Source organism: Piliocolobus tephrosceles, chromosome 20 (genome assembly GCF_002776525.5).
Source record: "Piliocolobus tephrosceles isolate RC106 chromosome 20, ASM277652v3, whole genome shotgun sequence".
Taxonomy (NCBI): domain Eukaryota; kingdom Metazoa; phylum Chordata; class Mammalia; order Primates; family Cercopithecidae; genus Piliocolobus; species Piliocolobus tephrosceles.
Window position 1 is genome coordinate 31434078 of NC_045453.1, and position 5050 is coordinate 31439127.

The window sequence follows — 5050 nt, forward strand, 5'->3', positions numbered from 1 at the left end:
CCCAAATCTAATGAAACAAATGAACCCAGATGGTGAGAGCTTCTGTAGGACATACCAGTGCATGAAAGAATGGTAAGGACTGTTCTGGATTAAAGGAGGCCAGAGAGTCTTCACAACCAAACGCAATGCCTTATTTGGATTCTGGATTTAAAAAGAAAAAGCCATGAAGGACAAGGGGACAATTGAAGTTTCATTGCAAACTGTATACTGGATAATAGTATTGTTTCAATGTTAAATTTCATGGGTATGATCAACACATGATCATGATTATGTGGGCTTGTGTCCTTGTTCTTTTTTTTTTTTTTTTCTGAGATAGAGTCTTGCTCTTGTTGCCCAGACTGGATTGCAATGGCACAATCTCGGCTCACTGCAAACTGCGCCTCCCAGGTTTGAGCGATTCTCTTGTCTCAGCCTCCGGAGTAGCTGGGATTACAGGCGCGTGCCACCATGCCTGGCTGATTTTTGTATTTTTAGCAGAGACGGGTTTTCGCCATGTTGGCCGGGCTGGTCTTGAACTCCTGACCTCAGGAGATCTGCCTGTCTTGGCCTCCCAGAGTGCTGGGATTACAGGCATGAGCCACCGCGCCCAGCTGGTGTCCTTGTTCTTAAGACATACGCAGTGAGGTAGGGGTGTATACAACTTACTTTAAATGGTACAGGGAAAAATATGTGCACATACATACATATACATATACACATATACATACATATACATAAACACACATACACATATGCGCATGTTTGTATATATACAGGCATACCTCACTTTATTGTGATGATCCGGAACTGAACCCAGAATATCTCCAAGGTGTGCCTGTATGTATCTGTGTGCGTGTGTGTGTGTGTGTGTATGTGTGTGTATATTTGTGTGTGTGGGTGTGTATATATATCTGTATATATATATATGAATCTAGGCGAAGGGTATACAAGTGTTCATTATACTAGTTTTTCATCTTTTCCAAAAGTTAATCAACTTTTCAAAAAAGTTTCCAGAGAAATGTGTTTTCATGGCAACAAGTTCTTTTTCCTCCCTTCAGGGAACATTTAGTGCAAATCTAGGTGGAGTGTCTGGTGCCAGTTGCAAAAGGGAACGGAGGCCCTCCCTGCTGTGCAGGCACTCAGGTTGTGGCGAGGGACAGCACAAACATCCACAACGCAGGGCAGCATTTGAGGCGGTCGTGTGGCTGTCACAGTTTTCACTGGTTGTGGGCTCACTTCTCAGCCAGCTGCTCCAGGACCATGTGGTAAAGGGAGGTCCTTGGAGCTGAGCCTGCTTCTGCTTCGTCTGGGCTCATGAGCAGGTCATTCTGAAGCAGGAAGGAGCCCTTCCTTGATTTCACTTTAGGCCTGCCTGAGGCACTTCCACTGGTTTCCAGTTACTTGCAAGGTCAAGTACAACCTGCAAGGTCAGTGTATATTTTATGCACACTTTATGTCTGGCTACACGAGCTTTTCCTTTTTTTTTTTTCTTTCTTTTTTTTTTTTTTTTTTTTTTTTTTTGAGACAGAGCGTCTGTAGTGCAGATTGGAGTGCGGTGGCACGATCTCAGCTAACTGCAACCTCCGCTTCCCAGGTTCAAGTGATTCTCGTGCCTCAGCCTCCCGAGTAGCTGGGATTACAGGCAGGCACCACCATGTCCAGCTAATTTTTGTATTTCTAGTAGAGATGGGGTTTCACCATGTTGGCCAGGCTGGTCTCAAACTCCTGGCCTCAAGTGATCCACCTGCCTCAGCCTCCCAAAATGTTGGGATTACAGGCCTGAGTCACGGGGCCTGGTTCCACATGAACTTTTGACAGTGCCAGAATGAACAATGTCCTTTACTACTTTAGGCCTTTGCATGAACAATTTCTTGGTCGGGGATCAGACTGCCTGACAGACTTTAACCCATCCCTCAAGACCCAACTCAAAAGTCTCATCGTAGTCCAAGGGGCCTTCCCTAACTCAGTCTTCTCCCAGTGACTGGATCTCTGGATTTTACTGTTCTATTTGCTCCCCCTTCCTCTTCCTGGCCACACACACATATGCATACACACACACACACACACACACACACACACACACACATATGCTATTGCATCCCCAAAGCCTGACGGGTCCTGGAGCTTTTCAGAACTGATGTTCAACAAATGTACGTCAAATGAATGAATGAATGAAAGCACCAGAAAACATCAAGCAGATGCACCAAGGAAATGAGTGTTTCTTTGAAGTATCGGATGTTACGGAATCTGAGAGCCTTGTGGGGATCAGCTGAGTCTAAGTAGGCATTAGGTTTTATAAGGGTGAAGCCTGACATGAAATTAACACATAAATGCACATTTCAAACACCTAGAGCCATCTTACATGATAGGATTTCAGAAATGTGTCCTAGGATGTGAACTGTACCAAAAAACATCCTAATAAGTTCTAGGAACTTTATTCTGATTTGTTCCAGAAGTTTTTAATCTTTTCTTCAACTTTTGAGCAAAGTCTGAACATCCAATTGAATGTGGAATAGGTTTCAAGTCATCAAAAACATAAATTGATTTTTGGGTTGCATTAAAGATCTGGTAATTTGTTTTAAACTTTCAGTTTTTAAGGAAAATTAAATAGAGGTGAATTTTTCATTGACAGTGAAATATATACTAAGCCATGGATTAATACCTTCATCAAAATTTATCTAAACAAAGTGCTGCCTGTCTTATTTATGTTAAAGTCTGTAAAGTCAGCAGTGAAAAGGGGAAAGTACTTTCCTGGAATGTATTTGTATCTGTCACAAGCTGCATCTTGAGGAAATTGGCAGGCATTTGAAGTGGAATAATTCCTTAGCGTTCTGTTTAGTTTGGATTTCTTCAATTCAGGCGTGGCTTAAAACCAGAATCACCAATATTTGCTTTTAACAAGCAGCTAATGTTTTCTCTTGCTTTGTGTACAAAACGTTGGTTGAACTGAATCATTTTGTTCATCCTTTCTGGGGGCTGTCAGGGTTATTCAGTCTATTCTTAAATATGAAAGAATTCTAAAAGAAAAACATCTCCAAAATGACCTCTCCACCAACAGTTCATCTCATTTCCAACTCCTTGTACACAAACCTGCTGGATCTAGCTTTCTGAAATGCTTCTTGGATCCCTCTTCAGTTTGTAAAATTCTATAGAGTGAACCAGGCTCCCCAGTCGATCTCCTCACCCACTCTTCTATTTTCCAGGAACCTTCTGTTCTAACCACACAGGCTTCAGAGCCTGCTGGACATATTTTGCGTCTGTGTTTCCTCCCAGGACTTCTCCCACGTGGAATGCCTTCTTTCTCAACCTCTTCGCCTGCGGAAGTCCTATTACATCTGTCAGGGCATGGCCTTAGTCTCTCATCCTCTAGGAAGATCCTCCAGCTGTCTCAGTCCTCTGGAGTGCTGTGTGCCTGTCTGCAACATATTTGCAAACAGAAAAAAGAGTGAGAGATCTTTATACACACTCTTAGTACCCTTTACCAACGTGTGAAAACATTCAGCTGCTGTAAAATCTTTTGAAGAAAATAAGATCCAATTAGCGTTGACTTTTATGTCAGGAAAGCTGAGGGTTTCAAAGGAATTCCTTTCAGTCATTCAACAGCTTTTTTTTTTTTTTTGGAGTGCCTGCTCTGTGCCAGGCACTGGAGGAAAAAAAAAACAAAAAAACAGAAAACAGGCAAAAAGACCTGCCTTCAGGATGCTGATGCTCTAGTCTATGTGGTGTTTCCGAGGGCCTGCCCTCGGGCCAGGGACCACAGCTCAGAGCTGAGCAGGGAGACCTGGAGTCCACGGACAGGGAAAGTGAAAGCATGGCTTGTAGCTGGGCTATAAGTTAGGGAGCTAGAGGGCCAGCTGGGAGGTCAGTGGTGGAAAACCTCCCACACCACGCCAGGGAGTTGACACTGCTTTTTTTTTTTTTTTTTTTTTTTCCATTTTTAGGCTGGTAATGAAGAAGAAACTCAAAATAAGAGGAGTGGCTTATGGAGCTACATGGAGGAAACAGAGAAAGGTACCAACCAAAGGCCCTTGAGCAATCAGGATCTTGGGTAACAGATTTTTGCTTTTAAATGACTCCTGCGTGGAGCTTCCCCAATGCATCATCATTCCCTGACCCTTGCATCTGACCCTGTGGGTGGGACCCTCTGCCTCCACCATCCACTCAGCACTCACCCCCGGCTCCTCCACCACCCGGCTCCTGCCCCACACCCTCTGATGGCCTTTCCTCCCCTGCAAGGCGACTGAGGTGACTCGGGTCACCCTGCTCCTTCCTCGTCTCATCTCTTCCCTTCTTTCCTGCTTAGACTGTGCCAGATGACCCTTCTTGCAAAGGGGTGGGCGGGAAGGCCCGCCACGCAGCCAGGCAGTGCCTGGATTTGTAACTGGCCATCCCAGCAGCAGTGCCCTGGATGGAAAGCCACGTCCCTGTCACACTCTCTCATCCAGGGCAGTGCCTGGCAGAGCGGGGTCTGATAAACGCCAGGGAACCTCCGATTAAGTCAGGAGGAAGTGACGGTCCACGCTGTGCCCACCATGCCAGGCAGTGGGACAAAAGGACCTGACTCAAGTCCAAGAGTCACTGGGCCCCTCCGGCCTGATGGGTGGCCAGGGTGTGGGGTCCCCGGGGATCAAAAGCGGCTGCTCTGGGACCTCGGGGGACCTGTTTGGGGTCGGCCTGAGGCCTGATCGGGCCGGAACTGCGTAGGGTGGGCTTGGGCCTACGTCTGCCCAGGCCCCACTGGAGGCCGGGCCTGTCCAGGAGGTGCTGCCTGGCGGGCCACGTCGCCCCGCGTGTTGGGCAGGGCTGCCCGGGCTGCTGGGCCGAGGGGCGGTGCCGCTGGAGGCCGGCGCGAGCGCCCTGCTCGGCGGGGCCTCCTCGGGGCCGACTTTGGGCCTTCCCGCCCGGGCCTGCCCGCACCCTCCCGCCCGGCCTGGCCGGCGCCCCCTCGCGCCCCGGGCGGGCCCTGCACGTCTCGCGAGCAGCCCGGAGCGGCGGGGGAGGCGGGGCCCGCGGGCTGCCGGGCAGGGCCGGGGCGGCGCCGAGCCCGGGCCGGAGCGGGGCGAACGGGGCC